We start from the raw sequence: 25293 nt of genomic DNA on the forward strand, positions 1-25293 counted from the left end.
TTATTGTGCTTGTACACATACATGTACACACGTGCCTCTGTGCACATACAAAGTGCAGAGAACAGCTTCTGGGAATCGGTTCTCTACTTACACCTTTTACAATATGAGTCCCAGGGATCAAACTCAAGCTTTGGTGGGAGGCACCTTCATACATGGTGCCATCTGGCCAGAATCCTTCTTGTCAGTCTTAAGGATGAGAATTAGAATTGAGCATCATGTGACAGAAAGTCCAATCGTATCGATTTCGATGACTGGCCGTGGTAAGTCTGTTGCGTATGCAGCTGGACTCTGCAGTCACGTCTATAATGTGAGAACCGCAGCTCTGACAGGTTTCCAGTAACTGCAGTCACTCAGAGGGATGAACTTCTGCTGGGTCCTAGACCATCTCATGACTGTATTAAGAAGGTTGGTGTGGTGGTGAGGGTCTCAGGAACCATGTATCTTGAGTTCATATCTTTCACTAGCCACTCCCTAGCAGCACAGTCTCCACTTAGTCATGTGACTCCTGGAGTCTCAGCTTCCCCCATGCTCGGTGGGGTTGGTAGGATTCGTACCTCTCAGGCTTGCTGGAAGAATTAAAAGTTACCATCAGCAAAATGGTTAGGACAGGGTCTGCTACACAGTAAGTAATTTCTAGCTGCTATTATTAGATTAGGAATATGCTCAAGAGATGAGCTTTAGAAAGACAAAGATTAATGAGGGCAAGGTCAGGGGAACTTCTGGTGAGATATAAAAAAAACTGAACTTTTTGGTCAACCATTAAATACACATCATCTGCTTGACCTTTTAAACAGAATTATTGTAGAGATTGCTTTCCATAAATAGTCCCTAAAAAGTATTAAGAATATCAAAAAAGCATCTGTAGGAGCAGAGGATGGATGTCTATTTAGTGAAGATTAGAGACCTTAGGATGGTGAAGAGAAAGCTCAAAAAACCTAGGAAGGTGGTCTTAGAAACGGGCTTAGAGATGTATATAAATACACAGAGTATTTACCTAGTGATTACCAGATCAATAGAATTTCATTTCATTTTACTTGTTTGATTCCATTCATTATTTTTTAACAATGTAACTTCATTTGCTCCCAACAAAACTCCATGGAGCCCAGTTCTCTTCGTTTTATGTGAGTCTAAGCAGAGGTCCCAAGGAGTCCTGCGACTCTGTGAAGCCTCAAGTGACGTGAAGCGCCCTGCCGAGTCTCTTCCCAGTCCTATTGTCCGCTCTGTGGTGCTTCTCTCCATCTGTTGTGGATGTTAATGTCTATCATTGGTAGGGCATCTTTGGTTTTGCAAAGTACTTAACAGTTTTGTAAATTACGCATTCTTTTGAGTATGTGTATACGTGTAGTTGTAAATGTATGTGTGTGTTGTGTGTGAGGGTGCAAGTGTGTGTGTAGGCCAGAGGTCACCTCAGGTGCAGTTTCTCAAGCTCTGTCCACTTTGTTTCACTGAGACCTGGGAATCACAGGTCAAATGAGGCTGGCTGGAAGGAGCCTTACCATCTACCTATTTGGCTTTGCTACCCCAGGGTCAGCTACAAGTGCAGCCATGGTGCTCAGTTCTTAAGAGTATGTTCTGGAACTGAAGCTCAAGTCTTTGCTTTCTTGGCCGGCGCTTTCCAGCTAAGCTGCCTCCCCATCCTACAAACACTCTGGGTAGATCAGTTTTCTGAGGTTGGCTCACCCAGGCTTGTTCTTCAGGTCCCATAGGCTGTAACCAAATTTTCTAACAATAGTTTCTTGCCAGTTCCATATCTACCACAATAAGCTTGACTTACAGATAGAGAGAGAAACAGAGAGGGGACCCCAGTGAAGAAGGCAGATGAGCAGCCAGGAAGCATGGAGAGCAGGGAGCCATCACTAATCTTGGCCTGCCTTTAAATGTAGGTGTCTGGATTCTCAGTAGCATGATTGACTGATTTTCTGCCCTTCATCCACCCTGTCAAATTAAGAACAGAAAACATTTGAGTTAGATTTCGAAAGCATGTTCGAACAGCATGGGTATAAAAATATGAGAGATGATGGAGGAAACTGCTTTCCCCATGATTTCCTAAGACATGATGTCATCTCCCTGTTACTTCGCTGCATTTCAAGCGGGCATCACGTCTAGCTTTTGGATGAGATCTTGCCTGTAAGTGTGATAGATACTGCAGATCTCTCCCCTTAAAACACATCAAGAACCTCATAGGTTGTTATTAGTTTGGCCTGAATTAGTAGAAAATTGTTATACTCTATCTGGGCCTTTGCCAGTGTGATGACAACAGAGTTAGGCGCTGCCAGCAATCAGTATTCTCCACAGTGATGGCTTTATGGCATTATACATTCCTCTCAAGATAATTAAGGCATTTATAGCCATAAAATGGAAAAGTACCTACCTTAATATATTTTCTCTGTAATGTCTACATAGAATCCAGACATTTTAGCAGGCTGAGTAGGGTATCAGGATTTTAGGGGCAAAAACATATTAATAAATCTTTCATTCATGTATATAAAAATTGTCATTGAGAAAAATATTCAAAACTACTGTTCTATGGACTGGAAGTGAGCCTGCTGCAAAGTTGCCCATTCATCAATTTATATTAGAAACAGTCTGCTGTAAAGTCACTTCATTCATTCATTCACTTACTCATTTGTCTTCTTTACATTGGGCAGGTATGGCGTTTAGATTCATTCTGGTAAGCAAAAGAGACAAAAATCCCGTGGTTTATGGAGTCAATGTGATGGTTTAGAAAAAGTCATGGCGTGTTTGGTGATGGTGCAGGTTATCCGAGAAGATGAAAGGGAAGGGGTGGGGTCCTGAGAAGCCCAGATGGGCAGAAGAGGCTGACTTTTGGGTGAAGACCAGCAGAACTTAAGGAAGCCAATTATAGGAAAGAACATTTCATGGGGAGGGAACAGCATGCCTGCTGTGTCTGAGTGAGCGAGCAGGCAGAGACAAAGGTGCAAGAGGGCAAGCACAGAACAGGGGCTGGGAAGTTTGTGGGTGGGTGGTGGGGAGTGTTTGGAGAAGTAGGGTTCTATGGGCCAGAGTGGGGCATTTGACTTCTCATAACCAGGAGAGAGGTGGCACATAGAAAGGAGAGGGTCTGGAATTCACATGGATAGGGCCCTTTTCTTGGTAGCTAGCACTAATTAGTCATCAGCCACCCAGCAAGCATCATGCAATGCTCTGCTTTCCAACAGAGAAAGCTATTTCCCCTAGCAGGCATGCCTAGAGACCCTGGCACCACACATACTCGAGCATAGATACGAGTAAAGCAAAATTTGAACTAAAACACTGTGTGATTTTTTTTTATTATGTTTTGTAGCTTGATTGTGGTGTTCTAGGGCATAACCTTCTCAATGGGAATGTGGTGTGGTGTGAAAAGATTAGACATCTAGTCTGGTAGAGGCCACACATACACTTAACAATAGAAACATTTTCGGACATGCAAATATAGTGACAGGGGTACCTCATTTTCTGTGGGAACCTTTTTTTTCCCACCATGGAAGGAGATGTGACCATAATCTACCTCCTCCTTTCAGGGACCCAATGAAAAGGCAAAGTTTGACTTCACCACCGTTCATCCTGGAGAACCAGTGAGTTCGTTGGCTTCATTTAGGGATGTATTCGGAACAAGCTCTGAGATGCCGGCAATGCTGCACATCTCCTGGTTGTTGTCTTTCAGAATGGAAGAGTTCTTGCTGTTTTGTTGTAAATTGAGGACATTGTTGTAACCAAACACCTTGATCTATGATCACTCATGTTTCCCGCCTTGTGCACTTTGCAGCATGCCAACGTATAAGGACTTGCTTGCTGGCAAAGCGGATAGTGCCTTCTGCTTCCCTGTCAGTCACCTGAAGGCAAAGACAGAGCTCAGGGTGCTTCTGAGGCTAGGAACACATTTACATTTCTTCCTCAAGAATTATTTCCTCCTCAGTTGATTTCACCATCAATGCTAATTTACATACAGTTACAGGTGACTGTGCATTGTTTGATGTGGGTCCTGGGAACTGAACCTAGGTCCCCCGGAAGACCACTCCAAATAAACCAATAATAACTAATGCAGAAAATCAACAAGTAAATATATCAAGTTTAGCTATGCGTGGGGATTCCTGGGAGCTGTTTGAACATGGTTCAGGGAAGGTTGCCTGCCACCCACCGATGCCTGCTTTTACTACCAGTGGTAGTACAGGGGTAACACACCCAACTAGAACAAAGGGAGGGATGGGAGGCCAGAGCAGCTGGTGGTCTGCATTCTGCAGCAGAGCCTGTGATGCACTCTATCGTTGGGGGATGTTTCTGTGGCTCTGGGACGGTTCTCTTGTTCTCCGGTGCTTGCCTTTCCTGTTAAATCTACCGGCTAAAGGAACAAAGGCTACAAAGAGCAGTTATCTCAGCCCTTTCCACTGGCAGAAGGATGGGATCTGAGCTTTCATTTTGTTCCGCCATTCCTTTTGGTCAACGTTGACATTCTCTTCTTCCAGGACAGTTTTGTTACTAGTACTAGGGCTGTCCTATGAGCTCTGCTGTTTGTTGGTCAGAACCTTGACTACCTAACCTATTAAAGCACACCCGCTTTGTCTGTCCAACCCACCTGGGGCTGCTGTGGAGAAGCGCACTTCAGGTGTGAGCAGAGCGTGGGGTGGAAACCTTCTGTAGAAGGCATCGTCAGCGTAGATGGGCTTTGACCTCAGTCTCCAGGTCATTAGCTGTGCCTTAATTGCTTTCTGAGAGAGCTTGGAGGGAGAAAGTTTACTTTGAATCCCTTTAAATTCCTCTGTGTTTTACTGAAATGTTTCAAACCAACTTTTCTCCCTCTCTGTTTCTTGTCCACCATGCCCAGCCTTAAACAATCTTCTCTCGAAGCTACCGCTCTCTTCATGAACTTCATTATTTGTGGCTATGAGAAGAACCGTTCAACACTCTGCCTACAGGGCTTGGTTGTGTCTTGTCTCCTCTCTATTCCACTGTGCTCTAGGCAAGCCTTTTGTGAACTGATCTATCTGTGTTTACCCCAGGAGCTCCCCTTTTCAGTCTCTCCAGACCCTGACACTTCTCTTTATGCCTTTCAAAATCTTACTTCCTTGAGGCTCTTTCCACTTTTACTAACCATCTTCTCCAGGACCCAAGAGCTAGTGTCTACTATTTGTTCACAGAACCAATGCCACCTGTTTTGGGTTTCAATGATAGAATGCTGTTTTGTAACAAGTTTTCTCTAGTAACACACAACTATATGAAAACTGCCTCAACACTTGGTAACGTAAAGATGCTATTTCGTTTTGCTCATGGTTTTGTGGACCAGGGACTCAGGAAGAGATGGCCGTTAAATTCTTTTTCTGTGTTTGCTCTGCAGTTGTAGGCACATAGATGTTGGCTAGGTAGAGCTGTGGATACAGTTACATCTGAAGGCCTGAACAGGCAGAAGGCCAAATGGGTCACTTACAGGATAGCAGTTGATGCTGGCTGTTATCTAGCAGGTGGGGCTGTTGACCTAAGGCCCTGAGCCATGGATGTTGCACAGCATGAGAGACAGTCTAGAAGGAATGTTTCAAGAGACCTGTGAGTTTTCCTTAGGAGTTTCAGAATGCTGTCTCCACTGAATTCTAATAACCCATATTCAGCAGATGAGATACTACTTCTCCTGCTTTTAATACTATTTTTGTTTATTCTTTGACTATTTCATTCGTGTAGACAGTATACCTTGATTACATCCACACATACCCTGGGACCCCAGCCCCACACTAGCCCTTCTCACTTTCATATTTTTTGACATGACCTTCTGAGGTGGAGATAGGAACTCAGTCCTCATGCTTGTGTGGCAGACATTGTTGACTGTAAATATTGTCTAAATGAGAGAAGCAGCAAATAAGTTGCTGTCCTCTTTGGTTTTCCACTGTAGTGATCAGAGCCCTCACAAAACTACCCCCACCCTCAAGGAGATGACGGTGGCAAGGGAGTCCAGAGCTGAAAACCAGGAAGGGCTTCCGTAGGTCTCTTTGGTTCTAGGCAAGAGTCTAGGAATTTTAATCCATTGAAAACATTTCTGGAGATAGCATTTTGCCATGTAGCTCAGGGTGGCTTTGAAATCTTAATCTTCTTAATCCTTCTAAATGCTGAGATTATTGGTTTGTGCCACCATGACCAGCTCCAATCTACAGGAACCAGAAATCTTGCAAAGTCTTTTGTTCTGAAAAGCACCTAACCTTTATGAAATCTTGCAAACTTTCTCAATACGGCCTTTTTCCTTTGGAGCTTTCTTTTTGCTCCCAGAGTTTTTGTGCCAGGCAGGTTTGTCCAACCCGCAACCCATGAACAAAATGCATTCTCAAATAACTCTGAATAAAGCCAAACACAAAGTCCTAAACTTACTTAAAACATGGAATTTTTTTGAAAGGCAGGTTTTTTTGTTTTGTTTTGTTTTTTGTTTTTTGGTAACGTGACTGCATAGTTCTTGAGTGTGAGCTTTGTAGTTGGTATCTATCACAATGTCAAAAGGCTACCAGTACAGAGATGCTTGATGCCAGTTTTAAAGTTGTGTGAATCCCACCTTGTCACAGAGTTCTGTTTGTTGATTTCAGCCGAGCAGTACACACTATTTTATAGTCTCTAGCAGGACTCAGTGACCTTTTAACTGTGGTCCATCAGAATCTTGACCTTTCAGGGGGTAGGGGGGATTGCTTCATTGGTAAACTGCTTGCTGTGCAATGTGAAGGACCCATGCTACATCTTCAGCACCCTTGCAGAAGTCAGGTGTAGTAGACTTCACCAGCTCTGGTGAAGGTGGAGGCAGGAGGATGCCTGGGACCTCTTAGCCAGCCAGTCTAGCCAAATCAGGGAGGTCTAGGTTCAGAGAGAGACTCTGCCTCAAAACTCAAGGTGGAGAGCCGTTGGGGAAGACACCCAAGGTGGACCTCTCTACTAGCTACTTTTTTCTTGCTGTGCTAAAACAGCAGGGCCACTTACAGAAGAGAGTTTACTGAGGGCTCACAGTTTCAGAGGGTTACCATGATCACCCTGTCAGAGAGCATGGCAGCAGGCAGGCAGGCATGGTGCTGGAGCAGTAGCTGAGAGATCCCATCTTGATCCCTAAGCTCATGAGGCAGAGAGAACTGACAGGGAATGGCATGAGCTTTTGAATCCTCAAAGCCAGCTCCCAGTGACACACAAGATCACACTTGCTAATCCTTCCCAACTGTTCCATTATGTGGGGATCCAGTTTTCAGACATGTGTACGTCCTCAATCCAGCACAACCTCTGACCCCTACACACACACACATAAAACACAAACATACATATACTCACACATATAAAATACAAACATACACACACACACACAAAACACAAACATACACACACATACACACCCACATAAAACACAAACATATACACATACACCTAAGACACAAATATACACACACATACACAGACACATAAAACACAAACATACACATAGACACACACACAAATCCTGACGTTTTGTTTCATTTTGGGCTCTAATCATGGCATCGTGTGTAACAGTGGATTCAGCCCCAGATCTGGTGGGTTTGGGGGATTATTTGCCGTGGGACTTTGTCCTCTTGAGCCGTGTATTGGAGATGGCAATGAGGGTGGACTGCTGCTGACACTACCTTGACATCTTGGCTACAGGACCAAAGTGACCTAGCCTTACTTTTCCTAAGTGGGGACCTGCTGCTAGGTAGCTTGGAACAAAACACTAAAAGGTCAGGCTTCTTCTGGGATGGATGGACATTTGGCCTCCACCTCTGAATGGCCTTCATGAAAAGACAGGGGTGGGGTGGATTTGGAGGTGACTACAACAGGCAGACACCAAAGTTAGGATGAAACTCAAAATTAGATGTGTGCCATGGTTTGGAAAGAGCGATATTCGTGCATAGCCCAAATCAGTGGTCCCTTACGGTTACCGACTTAGGAAGCCGCGGGCACGAAAGAAGTGAAGATGAGCACGGGAGCGTTTTAACCCTCTAGTGTCTCCTTTAATCTCTTTCTTTGGCTGAAGGAGGATGATTGGCAGAGGATAGAGACCTCTATCCTCTGGTAGAAAAGAGGGGGTAGAAAAGGGTGACATGGAAGAACAGTGATGTGTTTGTGTGAAATATAAAAATAATAAAAGAGGTTAGCAGGTGATTTGAAGAGATTTCCCTCCTGTAGGGTTCAGCTTGCTTGGACTAACTGACAGCTAGTTATTAAAGTGCTATGCAGAGAGCTCTTCTGAGTCCATGTTTGGCATATGTACAAAAGGGTATCATGATTGATTAATAATGTCTGCAATGAATCACAAGGCTGGGTGGGCCTGGAATTCATGGGCAGTGTGTCCTTGTTGTCTATGGCCGTGCTAATGAAGTGGAGGTTGACCTGGACTCCAAGATAAGGCCGACAAAGGTGTCCTAGTGAACAACAAAGCGAACTAATAATATGGCTGAAAAGTAAAAACCACCCAATAGAGATGATTTGGTCCTTGTGGAGCTCATGCCTCACTATCGTTAGCTATATTAAGAATTTACATGGTAAAATAATAACGGGGGTTGGGGAGACAGTTGATCAAGCACTTGCCGTGCAAGGGTGAAGACCTGAGTTCTGTCCTCAGTGCTCACCTCAGCGACCTACCCCTAATTTAGAAAAACCAAGCCTGGGGGCCTGTGCTCATAACCCCAGGATGGTGGACACGGGGGCTCACTGGCCAGTCCGCCTAGCCTAACTGGTGAGCTCTGGGATCTAATGAGACACCTTGTCTGAGAAAGCAAGGTGGACGGCTCCTGGGAAATGACATAGAAGGTTGAAGTCCGTCCTCCACATCCAATTGCAATGCACCTGCAGACAAGTACGCTGTCCCCTCCATGAGCACACACAAAGTAGAAGAAAAAGCAGGGAAAAGCTAATGGGAAAAAACTGTAGTCTTCAAGACCAGTTTAGGAGATTTTTGTTTGTGGTATGGTAAGTTATGGAGAGAACCGATTTTTTTTTAAAATAGTAGTAATATCATCAGAGTCAGAAAGTGCATGCTTTAAATACAGTTCATCTCAAATGGACCACTCTGTTTATGAAGATTTTTATCTCTATATGCACATAAATATGTACATATAAATTTTCACAGCCAAAGGGAAAGGTTGTATATTGTGGCATAAAATTATATTTTTTTGGCTCTGACTCAGCAGCCATAAAACCTAACTATTTCCAAGCATAAGAAAGATGGGAAACACTCTTTCTAACATCTTAAAATAATTGTGTGGCAGCCAATCCCGTGGCCCCTGTGCATAAGTAGCTCAGATTGAATTTTAGGGGAGTTTTTCATGCATCCTAGCATTAACTTTGGGGCATAGAAATAGACCATATATCTACTAGGCAACTTCCCTGTGAACCTTCAGGCCTTGCTACCACCAACGAAATGTTTGGATATGCATTTAAATGCAACTATTAAGAGGTGAAGCCCCGTTCTATGCCTGCTGCCTAATGAAGCAAACTTCCCAAACTAACCCCAGAGGAAAATGTTGTAATATGTATGTATAATGTTCAGATACCAGGGAATGGGGCATAAGTAGAACTCACTCAGGATGCCATCAAGAAAGCACTGGCATTTGGTTCACCCATGAATAAATTATGGCCAAAGTTTGGATATTTATCATTGTCACAGCTTATAAAAACTAATGTGAGCTCAACTTTTGTCCAAGAGAGAAAAGTCGGAGCCAGGCAGAGTCTAGTGACATTGCAAAGGGGTAGCTCAACAAATGTTCTCAGAAAGGGAATCAATATTGTTATTGGCTTATTTTTATTTTTCCTGATGTAACATAACAGAGTGGCAAATTTTACTAGTGTTTTTCTTCCAAGTTTTAAGACTATGACAGAGCGTTCCCATCAGCCAGAAGATGCTAGGACGAGTCAGATTCTGAGTTCTACTGGAATCCCTCTGTTTCCTTAGCGCTCAGAGTGTCACATAACAAAGATTAGTCCGCTCACTAAGTCTAGATCAATTAAAACTGTATTACACATTCCTGACTTTTTTCTATTCTAGGCAGAGGATAACAAAGGAAAACGAAAGGCCAACTTTTAAATCATGATAGGTATGCTGACTGTATAATATTAGGCAAAATTATCAACATGAACAATGTTCACAATAGTGCATACTTTAGAGGTAATGCGTCAAAGGCAGGAAGGAGCTGGTCAGTGTGATAGGCATGTGCTGGAGGCAGGGTCATCTACAAAAGGACGGGAGCAAGATGTAAAGCGCTCTCCAGGGCCTGAGCATGGTGTATGTATCCATAATCCCAGCACTCAGGAGGCAGAGGCAGGTGGATCTCTTGTGAGTTCGAGGGCCACCTGGTCTACAAAGTGAGCTCCAGGACAGCCAAGGCTACACAGAGGCACCCTGTCTCTAAAAACAAAAGTGTCCATCATATTAGTGAAACTTCTGGTCGGTGAGTTTATATGAGAAAAATGATATCCTGGAGGAGTCAGTTCTGGGAAGGCTTGTTCTGCAGCCCTCTCTGGTTCAGCACGTATAATAGGCTACTCAGCAAGCTGTGCTCTTGAGGTCGGCCTGGAGTACATGGGAGCCTGTACCAGCAAAACAAACCCCTCCATACTCAAGAGAAACCAAAAGCTGAGCAAAGGAAACAAGAACCCAAACCCAAACCAAACAAAAACAACAAGCAAGCCGAAAGGCAGGAGTAGTAGCTTTTCTTCTTTCCTCATGTCCAGGTCCTGGTGTGGAATACAACTGGCTGGATTGGATTGAAGTTAAAGACTTGCAGGAAACACCTAGAAAAAGAATGTGAATTCTCTTTTTTATGTCTCTGTGTCTGCCTGCCTGCCTGCACGCCTCTCTCTCTCTCTGTGTCTGTGTGTGACTAGAAAGGAGGTATGACCATCATGTCCCATTCAGTCAGTTGGTTTCCTTTACTATCAGTTCTCAAAGAGTTTCCAGAGGCCATTGGTTGGAGAAGAAATGTGAAATAGGGTAAAGGGGAGGGTATCTTGGTGACCACATCATGACCTTTAGCATTTCCCTCTAAGAGGCCCAAAAGGCGCACAGCTAACACCTTCCTGTACTTGGAAACCATAGGCCAGAGAAAATATGACCTGAGGCTAGAGGTGGCTGCTGGCAGAAGGCAGCCTTAGGCGGACTGTTCCATGCAGGACCAAAGAGGGGAAATTAAGCAGGAAAATGATGTGCTGGCTCTGTTACCATGGAGATGGTCTGGGACTTTTCTAAGAGTCAGCAAGTGGTAGGTGGTGGCTATGTCCTCCAGCCAGGGAATCTAGGCGAGACCAGTTGGTGGTGATTCAGAAGAGAAAGACAAGCTTCAGGTGTTAGAGAGGACCTGTGCTAAGGGGCTGCCCTGGGGAGTTAGAAATAAGCAGCTCAAGCCCTCCTTAACCACACTGGGTGTACCATATGCTGAGGTGGTGTCTTTTTGAGGTAGTGTCTAGGGTTACACATGCTGATTGATTATGGAAACAAGGATTTCTTTAGCAGAATGCAGATTCCTGGCCATCACACGGCTGGGTGGTACAGTCAAGACTTTGGTGGTGACCTTGTTGGCCCTGGTAGTATACCATAGGCGTTTGAACCCGAAAAGGGACAACCCATCTTCTCTGAGTTGAGTTTGTTCATCTATAAGAGTAGAGTTTGGCATCGCACGGTATGGCTAGAGCATGCTGTAGTTCAAACCCAGTGAACGTAATAAAAATCATAAAAGTCCAGAGTTACTGTTAATGGGTACTGTGTTTTTATTATTTATCATTTTAATAAATTTATTTATTTACTTTACGTCCTCATCACAGGCCTCTCCCTCCTCTCCTACAGGTCCCACCCCACCCCCATCCTTTTCCCCCTTTCCTCCTTCCCCTTCTCCTATCTCAGAAAGGGGGAGGTGTTCCCCACCCTCGTACCCTAACATTTACTGTTTTTTGAAATAAGGGCCTCAGCCTTGCAGTCCCCCTACCTCAACGTCCTCTGGGAGCTGGGTGAACCCATTTCAGTTATTCTCATTTTAAAAACAGAACAGTTATGTTTGTCTTCTTGTGGCGCTCCTGCTCCCTCCAGGTTCTCCGTCCTTCCTCCCGCTCTTCCCACAAGGCTCCCTGCACTCTGCCCAATGTTTGGCTGTGAGTCTCTGCATCTGTTTTGATCCACTGCTAGGTGGAGCTTCTCAAAGGACAGCTGTGCTCCTGTCTGCAAGCATAGAAAATGTCATTAATAGTGTCAAGGGTTGCCTCTCTCCCATGGGGTGGGTCTCAGGTTGGGCCAGGCATTGGTTGGATATCCTCTCAATCTCTGCTCTATCTTTATCCCTGCACATCTTGTAGGCAGGGTAAATTTAGGTCGAAGATCTGTGGGTGGGTTGGTGTTCCTCTCCCTTTGCTAGGACCCCTGTCTGATTAGAGAGTGGCCTCTTCAGTCTCCATGTCTCTTGCTAGTAGGGGTATTTGATAGAGTCACTCCTATATCCTCCCTGAAGCCTACCTTGTCATAGGGTTCTAGTTTGTCTCAGAGATGTCCAGGTCACAGTTTCTCTTCTCTTTGCATGTCTTTTGTCCTCTTTCTCTCCCTCCCCTGCTCTCCCCACATCAGATTCCCATCCTCATTTCTTTCTGTGCTTAACACCAACTAAGGACCATGTATGGACTGGACCTAGGCCCCCTACACATATGTACACGATGGACTTATGCGGTCTTCATGTGGGTGCCCTAGCAAGGGAAGAAGTGGGGGTTGTTGCTGACAAGGACTCTCTTGCATGATTTCCAGTCACTTGTCCCTGGTAGAGCCGCCTTGCCAGGCCACCTTGGTAGAGGATGCACTAAGTCCTGATATGACTTGATGTGCTGGGATGGGTAGGTGTATGTGGGCTTCTCTGAGACAGAAGAAAGGGCGACTATAGGGCAGAGGGAGGAAGGGTAGGCCTGGGAGGAGAAGAGGGAGGGGGCCTATGATTGGGATGTAAAGTGGATGAACAAACAAACAACCAAACAACCAGAATAGCAGCAGATTTGTATGACAGAGACCTCAGCTCCAGGGCAGCTGCCAGGATTGACATCCCTGCCCCTGCCTCAGTTTCTCAATGGCTTCCTGCATAGGCCCTGGGAAGCTGGGTCACATTCTGGTAGCTTGGTTCTAATACCTTCAAAATGGACATCAAAACGGAACTGGACAGAGCTACACACACAAGGAAGCTGTGACATTGTTATGAAGTGATGTGTACTTAGTGCTTCTTTCTGGCATACAGTGGCATCTTAGTGTTGACTCTTCTATCTTTCATACACACACACACACACACACACACACGAATGGAAAAAAGTTGAAAAGGTGGATTTAACATGACTTCATACTTAAATCAAGTGTGTGTGCGCGCGCGTGAGTGTGTATGCAAGGGTAAAATCGTGCATGCCTATGTGCTGGTCTAAGGTGTAGAGTGAGGCTGGAGGGAGAATCCAAAATAAATTTGATTTGGGATTTGATGACTGTACAGTTATTGATGTCTTTAAATAAGAGCTGAGGAGCTAGAATAATCTGAGAAGCTCAGCCAGTGAGGAATTCAATTTTGTATCTGGTCAATATGAAAAGCCGATGGGTGTCTCCGTGTTAATGTTAAGGGAAGAGGTTGGAGTTTTTCAGAGCTAGAATTTATGGCTTAAAATGATAAAAGCAGTCAAGTGCGGTCATAGACACCTGTAATCCCAGCATTTCGGAATCTGAGGCATCAAGATGGAGAAAGTGGGGTCGCTCTCAACTATGCATACAGTCCTTGTCTCAAAAAATTATAGCTACTATTTCTTGAAAAAAATAGACACCATGGTCAGCACTGTACATCATCTCAGCACGGTGACCAGCAGAGGATAGGTACCTTCTTAGACACGTTTTACAGACAGGGGAAACTGAGGCCCAGACCTTGTAGTTTATTTTCTCCAGGTTTCCTGATTGAGCAATAACCCAGCATTTCACTCAAAGTTTTTTTTTTTTTTTTTTTTTCTGGAGCTGACATTTTCTTCTTTTTATTTCCAAGGAAAAGACTGAAGCCATGCGATTGGCCAAGACTACTCAGTAAGAGAGGGGTGTGTCCTGATGAGAGTATGTTTGTGAGTTTAAACAGTAACATTTTTTCACTCTCTCTCACCAACAGACTCCTATTGGTTGAGCCAATGATAAAGACTCAAAAGATATTGTGTGAGTGAATATATGTTAGGGATCCAAGCCTTGCTCTAGTTGACACCCCCAAATCCTACTCGTGTAACAAGATGTTCTAGACCATAGTTTCTGGTGAAAACCAGAAGCATTCAAGTACAGAATTCCAGTGCCCAGCTCCAAGCCTACTGTGTACACATCAGGGTCAGCCTGGCCCGCTCTGTCCTTAATAGAGAAGAACACCTGAGTAGAAGCCAGTTTTTGACCTACCACAAGAGCCAACCGAATTTGCAGCAGCCTGCACTACAGTAGTTTTGTTATATAAAGTAAAGCCATAACGAAATGATATTGGTTTTCCATATGAGTCCTAAAGCAGCTGTGAAGGTGATTTTAAAAGAGGAATTCCCAAAATGTTTAGAGCAATCACAGCATCGCTGAGGTAATTACATTGCCTCCCCAAGTGACTATTTTGAAGGGAAATGCTAGTTTGAATTTGTAGTTGCTGGAGTATTTAATAAATACCACTTTCATTACTGAAAGGGCTTGCTTCCTACACCCGGCCCTCCTGGAAGAGGAGAGCAGCGTGGGGGAGCAGCATGTCACTGTATTCTCTGCTTCATTGTTGCTTTCTGTGTTTGGGGTGGAATCAGTCAGCTGGGTCATTTTCTGAGCTCGTGGGCCATCCTCATCGCTCCTTGCATTTCAGTGTTCCCAGCACTTTGGCCTTCCCTGAGCAAAGCTCCACACGGGCGGCATGGTACTGGGATCTCATCCTGGAGCCATGCACAGGGTGGGGAGGCCCCACCCACAGAGGCACTTCAGGTGGACACCTGCTACCTCTGTAGAACCCTTTTCAGAAGGCCAGTTCACCTATGGGAAAGCTGAAGTCAGTCGGTAATTAACATTTTTACATCAGGGAACCTGCTGACTTTTCCAAAGCCTGCTCTGGTGTGAGAGAATGGAAAACAGTTCCCCAGGAGGATCCATTACGAATTTTCACAGTACATGACCACCCATAGTTTTATTGGGTCTTAAATCTGTGGTTGGAAGCCTCTTCTCTCTACTCTATCTCTCCTCTCTTAGTAACTACACAGTCATGCCCAGTGTAGCAATGTTTCTTCAATAACCAACGAGCAAATCATCTCAATATTCTCCTCACCTTTCAGTTAGTTGTGCATCTTGTTGACATCCTTGCATTGTGAAATTAACTCAAACCAGAAAAGATGCTTGACTTTTTACAATTAAGTTTATTTATTCTTATGGGCATTTGTGTGTATACACATGTGTGCCATGGAATGAACAGGGAAGTCAGAGGACAACTTGCAATAGTGGTTCTTTTCTTCTGCTATATGTATCCTGGGGAGCTCAGGTGATCAGGCCTGACAGCACCTTTTCCTGCTGAGCCATCTCAATGGCCCAAAAGATACTCTTGAAGACAAAGTAATGGTGGAGACAGCATATTTGTCTGAGTTTCTCCCATAGCACATTTCTCTTTGACAATCATTCATTTTCTTACCATGGACTTATTTGAACACATGCTTGCTTTTCTAGCTGCTGGAGATAATGGTGTGGGAAAAAAAAATTCTTGGTGCTTGAAAAGATGGCAAGTAGGACAGTGAAATAAAGGAGTAAATTATCAAGTGCTTTACAAAGTACTAAGGGTTATATGGGGAAAGAAAAAGTGGAAGAGAGAAGGAGGACGTCCTGGAAGCAGGGACATGTTTCAGTTTTAAGTTTGAACCAAGCTGCCGGTTCTCCCTAAGAGAATGACACTGGGCAGAGTCTGGAAAGAGCTGAGGAAGGCAGGGCAGCGTGTGGTCAGGGTGTCAATGCCGAGAAACGCTGAGACTGAAGGTTTTCTAAGGTTGGAAGGAATAGAGTTTAGACATTCATAAGGCTTGCTAGCATTCTAAACAATTTTCAATCTGCTTAATTAAAAAACACGGAAAAATACTTCTTTCTCTCCCACCCTCTTCCTGCCTTTCTTAACATGCTGTGGGTGGGTGGGAACTTTTGACATTACAGCACAATGTGTTATCTACAAAGATCCTACTGAAGACTCTGCAGTCCTCGTAATGTTTTAAGTACATTTACTGTTTTGTGTTGGTCACATTCACTGCCATCCTCACCTGCAGGCACCTGGGCTATACGCTGGTTCCTGCTGTTAGCAACTTGACCATTGCTCTGTACCAGCTTCCAGTGCTGATGCCATCTTGCTGGCAGCCATCAGTGGGGCTGCCAAGATAGGTGGTCTAGGAAAGGAGCATAGTTCCCAGAGACCTGAGCCTCAGTTTGTTCTCTTTATTTCACTTTCTTCTTCTTTTTTTTTTTTAATTTTTACCTTTTATAAAGTAGGCATAAAATACCAACCTTGCAGCCTTGTTGTGAAGATTAAATAAAATAATGTGGTAAAGCACTTTGTGAATGACAAAGCACAAAAAGTAATCGGTGTTTTATGTGCCTTTTAAAAACTTGCTTTCTTTGTATCTGGGATGACTTAATCCTGTATTACTCTGTTTAGAGTTCACTTACAAAGAGCATTCCAAAAAAGATTTGATGGTTAAAGAAAACAATTCAGAGCCTGCTCTGTTCTGGACTACTGTCTGATTATTGATACTTATTAATATCATGTATCAGTCAACTAATTTATCTAGCCCATGCCCCATTTATCTATAATAGCCAGTGGCACAAACTTTGCCATGTGGTAGAATGACTTGGAGTGTGTTCATGCGTGTGAATGCTTGAGCTGTCATAGTTGCACATAGGCCATAGTGTGCGTACAGCCTTAGGGGTTGGTCCGCACAGCCCACCACTGTGTACCCATGAGCCATGAGCTCTCCGGGATTCTCCAGCCTCTGCCTGCCTTCCATCTCTCTGTGAAAGCTCTAGGACTGCAGACAGACATGCTACTGTGTGATTCTTTTACACAGAGTCTGGGGATCCTGACTCTGGTCCTTACAAATGTACAAGCGTTACCTGTTGAGGTATCTTCTTGATCTCATACTTGGACAGCTTTCGCTAGCAAGTATGACTCCTTGGCTCTTGCCTTTGGATGTTATGACCTAATTGCTGCAGAGAGTAACTGGAGCGACAGTATTTAAATGTTTTTTTTTTTTTAATTCAGTTATTTGGGGGGTTTTGTGTGTGTTTTGATCATATTCACCTCTTCTCCTCCAAATCCTCCCAGTTTCACACCCCCTCCCCTACCTACCCAACTTTGTGCTTATCATTTTTTTAAACCTTTTGAGACCAATGTGTATGGCCCAAATGTTCTTCAACATGTGGCCTCCTGTTGAGTGTGGTTAGCATACCTGAGGCTATGCTCTTAGACAAAACGGTTCCTCCATCTCCCAGCAGCTAATGGCTGCCCAATAACTCCACTGCCAGGAGTGGGATTTCATGCTAAATCCCTCCCTCCATGCTGGGATTTAGTCCCGCTTGGGCTTGCGTAAGTCTTACGTATGCCATAGCTACCACTGTACGTTCAAATCTGCAACTCTCCTGGTCTGAAGACGCCATTTTCTTGTAGTCACCCACCTCTGTCTCCAATGCTCTTTCCACCCTGTCTTCCACAGTCAACCTTGAGCCTTGGGAAGAAGAGCTGTGCTATCTGTTTTCCATCGTACTCTGCATTCTATGATTCTCTGCACCTTGGCCGGCTGTGATTCTCTGTAAACAGGAGATTCTCTGAGAGATGAATTGAGCAAGTGATTAGATGGATGGTCCAGTTTGGGGACCACAAGCATATCTTAATCCCCGGAATAAAGTGCTCGGTATAAAGAGTGCTGTTTCTGGAGCTTTAGGCTACTGTGGATTGGCCTTTTGGTCCCTTTTGAGATGGTAGCTGGACAGTTCATGATACACGAGTGTGTTATGGAAAAAGGCTGTGTACCAGATGGCAGCTGGTAAGTGAACAGACAAGAAAGGGGCAGGATCCTTTGATTTCCTTCGAGGGGGTGCCCCCGTATTACAGTTGCCTTCCTTCCACTTTTCACACTTCCTTCTAACTATCTCACACTAGACCGGACATCCTTCTGTTTTCACCACTTCCTGATAGCATGACAGGCTGGGAAACAAAGTCTTAAAACTATGAGCTTTGTGGGACATTCAGTGCAAAGCTTACAAGTAGATAAAAATGGATGTGCTTGGTTGCCTCCTCTTCTGGAAAGATGCAGGAAGGAGGAAAGGGAAGGGATTCTGTCCAGCACCTGCCCACAGTAGCCAGACTGTGACACATTGTATCTTCTACCCCTTTCCTACTGATGGGTGTAATTTGATTTCCACCTTGAAGGCACAGTATGTGGCCACCGGAAGATTCAGACAGTTCCTCAGGAATTTGATGTCTGGCATGCTTTCTGGGTCCATCTCACCGTACAGCGGTGGCTGTGGGAATGTGAGGCCCTGAGTCCAGAAGCTCCCCGAGTTTCCTTTCTATATCTTTCTGGAAGCATTGCCAATGTGTTGTTTATATATTGATGTCAAATAAAGTCAGTGTTAACATTTTGGGGGTGGGAGAGACGATAATAGTTGCATTTTAACCTTAATCCTGTGTAGGAAAATAAAGGACTTTATTCCCTAAAAATGTCTGGAAGCCTAAGGTAGCATATGGTAAAGGTTGTATTTTTATTATAAAGAGGCCCCTCTCAATACGTGTATCATATACCTGTGGCTGGCCCAGCTCTCCACACTTCCTGGTGTATCAAAAGCATTTTCATAGATTGGTGCCTGTGCAGGCTGAGATTCCTCTCTGACAGTCATTCATTTATTCCTTCATTCAGCACTTAGAGAGCCATTGCTGTGCTCCACACACACAGTCAAAAGATAACTAAAACACCGGTTTGGCTAGTTGGTGACAGAGTGACAGGAAGTTAATTAAATACAAGGCCAGTCTCAGACTGGTTGATTCTGTGACCTGTGGTTGATTCCACTCATGTCTTCATTTGGCTGATCACCTCAACATTACTGTTCTGGGGGACTAAGCTGAGAGTGGTGGCAGGGGGCTGGCTCAGGGTAGATCCAGACTTTGAAGGCTGAGACCACAAGAGCAGCCAGAGGCAGCAGTGAAGATACCCTCCAGAGTCCTGACTCTAAGTTTAGTGTTCTTTCCATGACCCTGAGTTTCCCCTGCTGCTTCAGCAACTGGCAGAGCTACACGGATGAGGACACATCCAGGAGGCAGTGGCATCAGGTGACGTTGGGAGCATTTTTTCCAGTTGAATCTGGCTGCCAGGGAATGCACTGCCCCCTCCTTCTGCACCCGGGCAGTCAGGGAGCCTTGAAATGAACAAAGTGTGGAAAAGCCCGGTGGAACCCAAAATTCAGGGTGGACTGAGACTTCCATTCTGCAAAGTATGGCACAAATTCAGAAGTCTGTAAATTGAAAATCACCAACAGTTTGCCAGGGTATTCTGTATTTCACGTAATTAGCACTTGATCAAATAAATGGAGTTTTGTCTCAGGCTCTGAAATCATTTCCATTTATACCTTTTCCCTTATCTTTATTAACAGTTTTGACTATAATGAATTCACTAGTGAGTCTCAAATACATTTCTTCAGCCACAAGTACCTTCTACATCCTTCCCATGGCCAGGGGAATCAGGTTGTACTAAAGGACTGTAGACTCAAAATATCTCCAACCAAATTCAGTATTTTCTTAATCTTAATTTGCACACCATTAATAGCCTGCCATTGATTCAGTTGTCTTTTGCTCCTCCCTCCAGACCCAATAGGATTCTACTCTGTCCCCCATTCTCTGCAACCTGTATGCTTGCAGGTCTCTCCTGTCTTTCCTTAGGGGGAAAAAAAGAAGAAAAGAAGAAAAAGAAGAAGAAAAGAACATTTCCCACTCCAATTGCCTTGCTTAGCAGAGTTGCCTGGCCAGCTCAAACGTGTTAGCCCCATTTTCATTCGATATTCAACTCTTTGCAGCAGACTAATACTTTTTCCTCTATCAGTTAAGTAAAATACCTTGAAAATAGATTTCTTTGATGACAGAGGCTTTTATTGTGTCTCAGGGCTATCATTTTGAATACTAGTGGTTATTACACACTATCCGTGTTGTGGTAGGCATAGCATTTGCCTTGAGTTAATATCTATTCTCTTTAATATCAGCTTTCAAATAAGTAATTTTTTTCTTACTCCAGTGGCTTTTAACCTTTTAAAAAGCTCAGCAACACATCTGGAATGTGATGAGAACTATGGATCTTCTACAGTAAGAACTGTAAGACATGCACTAGCTTCCCCACCCCTCCTTCTGTTCTTTCCCTACCTACAACTTCAAGACTAAAAACCAAACAGAGAAGCAAACAGAAAACAAAAAACTCATTCGTGTGTCCTTGAAGTATTGAAGCCTTGATAAAGACCTTCACCTTATATGAATTTATTTGCTTATTATCATGTACCAGCCACAGAACGCCTATTTTAAATAAACAGTCTAATGAACTTGGTTTTCATTAAGATGTGTGTGACCAGGTACATATTTTCTCTGAGTTTGTACTATAGTTTTGAAAGTGGACTGTGCCTGGGGCAGTTGATCACACAGCCTCCTGATACCTACCCTTAACTCATTGCACAATTCTGCGAGGTTCTATAATGAACTGTGCTTGAAATCAATCTAGATTCTTAACCAAGGGACCTGAGTTCCTATCTCTATGTGTTTTGATAACTGTGAAAAACTTTTTAGAAACATGACTCTGATCGACAACTCTTTTGTGTTTGTAGCATCTTTTTCATCTCCATTGTTTCATTTCTCCCAACAAACACCTGGTGAGAAAGTCAATGGGTAAACTAGGCCTAGTGATGGAATCTCAGCAAGTGCAAAATGAGGACAGTAGACGAGAAGTTCAAGGTCATTCTCAGCTACATTTTGAGTTGGAGGCTGACATTGGCATTGTGGATTATATGAGACCCCTGTTTCAAAAAAAAAAAAAAAAAGAAATCAAACCTGAAAACAAACAATCAAACATTCCGCTACACACACAAAGAGGAACACAAAAGTCAGTGAGCATAAGCAGTTGATTTAAATTGGGTAAACAAGAGTCAACTGAAAGATAGCCACAGTCAGGAAATACACAAAAGGTCCCTTTTGTCTGTCATTCTCAAGTCTCTTGATTTCAACCTCTGCTTTTCAAAGTGTGCCATGATTTTATTCCAGCTGTTTATGAGTTGAAGACACCGGGCAACAAGTATTGGATCCACCCATATCAAGTCAGGTTGTGTTAGAAGGAGAGTAAGTTATACGGAAACTCAACTAATGCCCAGCGCCATCATTCCAATGGTTGTGCTAGGTGACTAGTATGCGTGGTTACTGATATCTCCATCTTGTAGGCCACAGACACTTGTGGAAACTATGTTTTCGCCTCTCTGTGAGCATTTGACTCCAGGGATCTGTGCACACAGGCAAGTGCTGTACCACTGGGCTGCATCCACAGCCTGAAAATGTAAGTTGGAATAGACATTTGTCTATAAATCCTGTGTCTCTTAATTACACTACAGAACTAGTGGGAGGAACCTGAGCTTGGCTTACTCAGTCCGGGCTCTTGAACACCTTTGTGTTAATCCTCAAACCGCTGGTGTCTGGTGGGACGCTGACGCTGCTCGTGCTTTCTCTTCTTCCCTTACATTCTGTTTCAGGCTCATAGAGCTCAAGAGATCTTGGGAGTTATGTTTAACTATGTTTTGTCCAACTAGGGCACTAAAGCCCTCCACCTGAGGTCTTGCAAGCTGGTTAGTAGAAGATCTGGAGCCCAATGCCAAATTCTGCCTCACTGCAGTATCGTGATCAAGTGAAATAATCTCGCCGCTGATGTGACTTTTCCTTTCCTTTATCCCTCCCTGGAACCTGAGCACTCTCTGCCTCAGTCTCCCCTGTAGGTACTAGGTTTCAAGGCAGGTCTGCCAGACTGACTTCTTTTCTGGGGACTATCTATGCTGAAAACCAGTTTGCACATTTTCAGATGAAAGGAAAAAAACAGGCGTCGGTTATATAAAACTTTCAAAGTCTATCAGATTGAGGAGTGCTGTTCTTGTACTCCAAAGGGTACCTTCGTGTGGATTAATGCACAGAGGCGTAAATGAAAGCCAGCGTTAGAATTGGCACCAGGCTGCGTAACCCGGAAAAGATGGGGGTGTAGGGAGGCATAGTTCTGTTAGAGAAGACTTGGAAGGTGGAGAAGGGATTAAAAATAGCCCCCAAATGGAGAACAGTGATGTTCTCTGCAGCAGTGAAAATTGTGGAACTACGGAAGAGCAGAATGGCCATAAATAACAGCATTTTGAATGCAATAGGGTTTTGGAAGTTGGACCTCAGTGGTGGGTAGAACTAGAATAAGGAACTGAACTCAGAGAGACAGAAGGAAAGCCTGGCACTCGGGGGAAAGGGCGAGGTGTGTATCCACTGAGCCAGTGAGATGGTAGCGAGTTGCCGTCCTGACTGGTCTGTGGGGGTCCAGTCTGGGTCTGATGCCCGCAGCTGGCAAAAGGTCCAGAGCCCTTAAGTTTGAATCACAGGTGTGTAACCCGGGCCTAACCATCTCCATCCTGGGGATATTCTCATGTAAGGTGGGGCCAGTCCTCACCTTCCCTTCCCACTGTGCTTGAGATTGAATTTGATTTCCACATTCCAAACACAGCCACGTTTACAACCTTACCTCAGTGAGTCCCATGCTCCTTAGCATCAAGCCCTTTTAGTCCTTCCTGGTTTGGCTGGGAAGTTAAACTGAGCACGCTCCAACTCTATTAACCATTGTGTTTAAGACGAAGACCCATTTCAAGAAAAGAAAAGAAAAGCAAGAAAGCAAACAATCATCCATTTAGACCTCCACAGAACTTAAGCATTAGCTGCCAAAAGGAACCACTTTGCCCCTGCACTGACATGTGGGTTAGTGAAGTATGGACAGGATTTGCCTGAGAAGAAAAAAATAATGCACATCAGGAAATTAAAGTTAGTCAAGCTCTTTTTTTTTTTTTCCTTTCTTTTGATGTCCTGGAGGTAGCTCACAAGGGTTTGGTTCTGAAAAACAAAAACCCCCTCCCTCTACCACCACTACCACCAAAGCCCAGAGAACCGGATTTTGCCCCTTAACCAGTATGTTTTGGCTACTTACTGGAAAGTTCCCAATAACGTCTATAGACAGGCATGCTGAATAGGCCCTGGGTCTCTTGAATCAATGGCTCTGGTCAGCTCTCAGCACCAAGGGGATGTACCAGCCCTGCTCCTGGCAGTCTGGAGAGACTGTAAGCAGAGCCAGGGCATCTGGGCTGATTGTCAAGGGTGGAGAGAGCGGCTCCGCTCAAGTCTTGGGATCTGGCCATTCGTCAATAGTTCTCTGACCCTCTTAGTCTACTTCAGCCAGGCTCTCCTCCAATTCTGATTGTCTGGCTTTTGCATAATTACAGTGTCTTCCCCGTGGGGTTTGCTAGCGATTCTTGGATTGTGACTCTAAAGGGAAAAGACGCAACAAGTGCCCTGGCATTCTCATGAAACTTAGCCAGTTTCAGTTAGATAAACTGTGCTTAAGTGGACAGCCACTGAGGATGATCTTCGGCGAGTTAAAAAAAGTTTCCTTCAGGCCCTCCCTCTTGTCAGATGTCTCCTCCCCCTCCAACCTTGGCATCTACTGTCATATTTTAGGAAATTGGATTCTGTAGAGGACAGTGAGTGACCTCAGCAATACATTCTAGAGACCAAGGTCACGGACAGGCCTGGGGGAAATTCCTTAATCCATTTTGCTACTCCAAATGGGGAAGTAGTGACAAAGATGGACAAACATTTGTCAGGCCTGGTACTGGGCAAATGTACAGGGTGCAACTATACCCAGGGTTATGACGAGAGGGCAGCGTGGGTATGCCAGACAGTGAGCAGACAGCAAAGAAAGCCTGACGAAAACAAGTTGTCTGTGCTGTGCGCTCCTGGTCCTGCGGCCATACTGAAGCACACCTTCCTGTCTGCAGACAGAGTTCTTCAGGTCACCTGGAGCCCCTCCCGACTGATTCTGGGGAACGGAATTATTAAAATGACAAGGGCATTGGAGAGTCAGCCGTCACATCTCTGTCTCCATGTAGAAAGTTTTACTGCCGTTTAGAATAAGTCAGATAAAAGCTATCACCCTTTATGTCCTTCCAAACTCCCCTGGTGGCGAGTTGGATGCCGGCATAACCCCTCCCCCAGTTTTCTGCTGTGTCCACAGAACCCTTCACACACAGGCTGGGAGCACACCCCCTCCCCCGGTTTTCCGCTGTGCCCATAGACCCTCACACACAGGCTTGGGACTCCTCTGTCTTCCCTACCCCTCCCCATTAAAAAAAAAAAGGAAGGATTTAAAGAAAAATAGCTCCAGTTGTGTGAGGCCTACACACCGGTACACAAGCCAGCCAGCGTGAACCGCGAACACCAATGGGGCCCTGGGTGGACGCTCCTGCCGCCTGGGCCGGGCGGGTAGAAGGGAAGATGCTGGATTTTAAGGTGGGGAGGTGGGTCGTGTAGGTCTGGGATCCGGCAGCTCGGGGAATGGACACCCAGCACCCCAGCATTGGGGCTGAAGGGGTTCTTCCTTCCCTTCCCCCACTCCGTATTTTTTTTTTTTCAAATTTATTTTGCCCAGGCGGGGATTGGCGACGGTCAAAAGGGAGCAGTTGGCACTGAATGTCACCCTGAAGGTAAAATGAAAGACAAAAGAGGAACGCATGCTTGCTTTTGCAGCGGCTGCGGCGGCGACGGAGGCAGGAGCAGCAGGATTTAAAGGGAAAAAAGAAATCACACGCACATACATACATCTATACACACCCAGAGGCGTCGATTATGCAAACGCAGTAATGCCATCAAATTCTGACAGTGCCGGGGAAAATTTTTTTTTCAAAAAAATAATAGAGATATATTTATTTATTTTTTTTTTTTAAAAAAGAGGGAGCCAAACGCATGCCAAGAGAAACGTGCACATACCATGCAGCCACCCGAGGAGAACCCGGCAGCCTGTCTCCTCTTCTGCCAAGTTATCATTAAGAAAACAGGGAAGGCATCATGACGTCCTGGGTCACAGGGAGTGCGGACCGACGCTACCAAGAGCGAAGGGAGGCGCCTGGGCGCTCCGGCTAGCCGCGGGCGCAGCTCGGCCCCTCGCCGCCCGGCTGGGTGAGTGCTGCGCCGCTCGGGACGCGGACCCCGGGGCCCACGCAGGGCC

The 25293-nt window shown here is 44.8% G+C and overlaps 1 protein-coding gene and 1 long non-coding RNA gene across 6 annotated transcripts in view; one reads left to right on the forward strand and one right to left on the reverse strand.

The window, feature by feature from the left end:
* LOC132646420 (uncharacterized) lies at positions 1-25194 on the reverse strand. Its single transcript, XR_009584682.1, has 3 exons — positions 25056-25194; positions 1775-1935; positions 1-566 (listed from the first exon to the last, which is right to left on the reverse strand). It is a non-coding gene; the product is annotated as an uncharacterized LOC132646420 (long non-coding RNA).
* Esrrg (estrogen related receptor gamma) overlaps positions 1-25293 on the forward strand; it is a 612722-nt gene that overhangs the window by 18621 nt on the left and 568808 nt on the right. For 2 of the 5 annotated variants that reach the window (XM_060364900.1, XM_060364895.1), the window contains exon 1: positions 25113-25244. The exons of 2 other annotated variants lie outside the window; for them this stretch is intronic. The gene's annotated coding sequence lies outside the window, so the exon portion shown is untranslated. Of the gene's footprint in view, positions 1-25112; positions 25245-25293 lie in introns of those variants that run through there. One more of the 5 variants, XM_060364904.1, reaches the window with a different exon arrangement.

Source organism: Meriones unguiculatus, chromosome 11 (assembly GCF_030254825.1).
Source record: "Meriones unguiculatus strain TT.TT164.6M chromosome 11, Bangor_MerUng_6.1, whole genome shotgun sequence".
NCBI classification, from domain to species: domain Eukaryota; kingdom Metazoa; phylum Chordata; class Mammalia; order Rodentia; family Muridae; genus Meriones; species Meriones unguiculatus.